Source organism: Notamacropus eugenii, chromosome 7 (genome assembly GCF_028372415.1).
Source record: "Notamacropus eugenii isolate mMacEug1 chromosome 7, mMacEug1.pri_v2, whole genome shotgun sequence".
NCBI classification, from domain to species: Eukaryota; Metazoa; Chordata; class Mammalia; order Diprotodontia; family Macropodidae; genus Notamacropus; species Notamacropus eugenii.
Genome location: NC_092878.1, coordinates 169,718,667 through 169,722,049, shown reverse-complemented (window position 1 = coordinate 169,722,049; position 3,383 = coordinate 169,718,667). Strand labels below are relative to the sequence as shown.

General features: G+C 45.6%; 1 pseudogene; it reads left to right on the top strand.

The window, feature by feature from the left end:
- Positions 1–2,127: 2,127 nt before the first annotated feature.
- On the top strand, positions 2,128–2,772 carry LOC140514205 (large ribosomal subunit protein eL29 pseudogene; annotated as a pseudogene).
- Positions 2,773–3,383: the final 611 nt, after the last annotated feature.

Here is a 3,383-nt window from a genome sequence, read left to right as displayed (position 1 = left end):
TTTTGTTTTCTGTGACTATATGCATTTCGGGGGAAGAGGGTTTTGTTTTTCTCATTCAGGGAGTGGGTGGAAGAGAAGGAGGATCTTTGTTTAAAAAATAGAATTTAATTTATAAAAGTAAAATGGGGAGTTGGGCTTCCTGGTCTCTCCGGCCCCTTCATGTTCTAAGCCCATCATCCTGAAACATATGGTTATACTCATTACCTGGTCTTTATTATTTCTAGAGCATCTGTTCATGGCAGAGTTCCTTTTAGGACAAATGTCTTGTAACCACACTACCTCTAGAAAGTGAGGTGCTGTTTTTTTTTCCAGTAGACCTGACTCTTTCTTTAAAAAGTAAAATTTACTGTCAAATTCTCTAGCACAGAGCAAGATCCCAGGAGCCCAGATATAAACTGAAATGCATGGAACATTGGTGAGGCTGGAATATTCCTTCTCTAACCATCCTGTGCTCTCCTGGAAGAGAAATGGAATCCTTGCCTTTGGATTCTCAGCACCCGGCAGGTGGGCAGCAAGCACCCACCTCATTACAGAGTTGAGCCCATCAATTAGAGTGGAGGAAAGGGCCAAGATAGGCCCCAGGGGATGGGTCCATTTTCCTCATTAAGTCCTAACGAGGTAGTTCGAATTCTTTCTAAAGTCATTATGCTCCCAATGTTTTGTCCCTGGCCATTAACTATCCCTAAGGCCCCTATGAACATCAGCCAATCTGCCCAATTCACCTGCTCTGTTCTTTCTGAATACATCCATCCCACTGATAGGGAGGGCTTTTCTTCCTTTAGGAAAACTGGCACTGCAAAGTTATCCCCGCTTCTTAATGAAAAGCTGCTTGAACATTAGAAAAGTCCAGGTTTAGATCTGTAGTCAGAATCTGTGTGAGTATCAGATGGACTCTATATGACTGGCAGAATGCCGAGGGTCCCTGAGGACAGGGCGACCACCGGGAAGATGACAGGCTCCATTACCAATTACTTCTGCGGCTAGCTAACTACTTCTCTTCCTCCCTCCCGGCCTGTCAAGCTGAATTCCACAGCTGAAGGGGTAGGTAATTGCCTCTGATCGCACAAAGGGAGAATGGTGTACACGGGCAGCTCTAATTAAGACTGAGGCTGCAGTGTGTTATTTCTTTGTAAGGTCTTGCCACAAGGATAACAATGTCCCAGGTACCCAAAGGACAAAGTGAGGGCCCTTACATACTGGCATCAGTCATGCAAGCAAATTAAATAGGACCTGGAATTCATGATGCTTCTGGTCCTAAGGATTACCTTTGAAATAAAGTTTGCACCTGAATAACTTTTAATGAAGATACCTTGCTTATCTTTGAGTACCTAGATATTCAGAGGTCAAGAGAACTCCCAAATCTGGGTTCTCCTTTGGCCTTTGTTTTTACTTGAAGCCCCAATGGCCTCTTTTGTCTCCATACTCAAATACAGACTCCTATTTGTCATGTAAAGTCCTTTCTAGTTAGGATCCAGAGACCTAGCCAGGCTTACTGACCACTTCTCTCCTTCAGTCAGTACTCTGTAGCCTCATTAAACTGGTCTAATTGCTCTCCCTTTTATAAGGTTTCTGTGGAGAAGCAGCCAGTCAGTGCCCCACCCCCAACAATTTCCAAACTCCTGGTGGGGCAGACAAGCCAGTCAAGCCGAGGCATCTGGACACTTGGTACCATGTGCTAGTTCATCCTCATCCCTACCAAATTGAGCACCCTCTCCCCTCAGACCCTGATGGTGAAATCCCAGGACCAGGAACCAATGAACCTTGGGAATAGCCAGGCTTCTAGCCTGGCATCTCAACCACCATCCTGTGCAGCCACCTCTGGGGAGATGCAGCCTGTTCATGCCCTGAAGAGGCACACAGTGATTGGAGACCAAGAAAGGAATGATCTGACCACCAAAGTTCTTGGTCATGGTAAGTGGTGTGATTTTATAATGGAAAATTTTAAAGAAGTGGCATTGCAATCTGTTTTGCCCCTGCACCCTAAGGGTCAGAGGACCTACCTATCTGACTTGCAGCTCAAACCTTCCTTGGTGTTGTCTCTTCCATTAGAATGGGAGCTTTTGCTGTCTCTCGCTTCAGTCTCTTCCAGTCGGTGGAGTGCCTGATAGCGTGAGCTGCTGTGTAAAGATGGCCAAGTCTAAGAACCACCCACAACCAATCACGAAAATGGCACAGAAACGACATCAAGAAATCTAGGTCACAGAGATACTAGTCTCTGAAAGGAGTTGAACCCAAGTTTCTGAGATACATGTGTTTTGCCAAGAAACACAAGAAGGGGCTGAAGAAGATGCAGGCCAACAATGCCAAAGCCATCAAGGCTCGAGCAGAGGCCATTAAGGCCCTGAGCACCAAGGTCTCCAAGGCCAAACTCCTCAAGCCCAAGATCCCCAACGGCAGTGCCGGACATGCAGGCAGCAAGATGGCCACAAACTGTCCAGGCTCTAGGATAGGCATCAAACGTCCAGGCCCCAGGATCATGAAGCCTGACTCTAAGGTTGCCAGAACTACTGACCCCCAAGGCTGCCAAGCCCACTGACCCCAAGGTCACCAAGTCTGCCACCAAGGTCAGTAAATCTGATCTCAAAGCTACCAAATCTGTCCCCAAGGCTGCCAAGTCTGATTTCAAGTCTGCCAAGTCCAATCCCAAGACAGACAAGGCCACAAAGCCCAGTGATTCTAAGGCTGCTAAGCCTACTGACCCCAAGCCTGCCGAGTCCAAACCCCAAGATACTGGCACTAAAGCTGCTAGTCCCAAACCTTCAAAATAGATACTTCAGGACAGAAGGACTAGTTTAAATGCTAAACCACCAGATTTACCAACTGGGGTATGATTATTCACTATTTTGTACAAATAAAGGAAATGATGAGTCAAAAAAAAAAGAATGGGAGCTCTTGGAGAGCAGACAAAGTCTTGTTTTGCTTACAGTGCTTAGTATGATGGTTTGCACATGCTAGTTGCTTAATAAATGCTTCATCTACTCATGGCATGCTGTATTTCATCTCTAATCTCTGTGCTGTTGTGTCATGTGTCCCTCATGCCTGGAATCCATATCCTCCATTCTACTTCATAGAATTCCTAGAGTCCATCAGGGGACAAATTTTCCCTCCTAGATGAGGTCCAAGATTACCTTACCAGTGCCCTCATTTCTTCAATTGAAATGACTATGCATATCTCACCTGGTTCTAGGGCTACAATTTCAAACCCCCATTGCAAAGGCAAGTTTTATTCTCAGACATCTGCTGCTATATTTCACCTCCAGTTTCTAGGGATAACTCCAAAGAGTCTTTGGGGGTGGAGGGTCAATTTCTCAAATGCTATAGCTCATGATTCCCGAATCATGTGTTTTATCCATTGATTAGTAGTTCAAATCACCCGCCATACT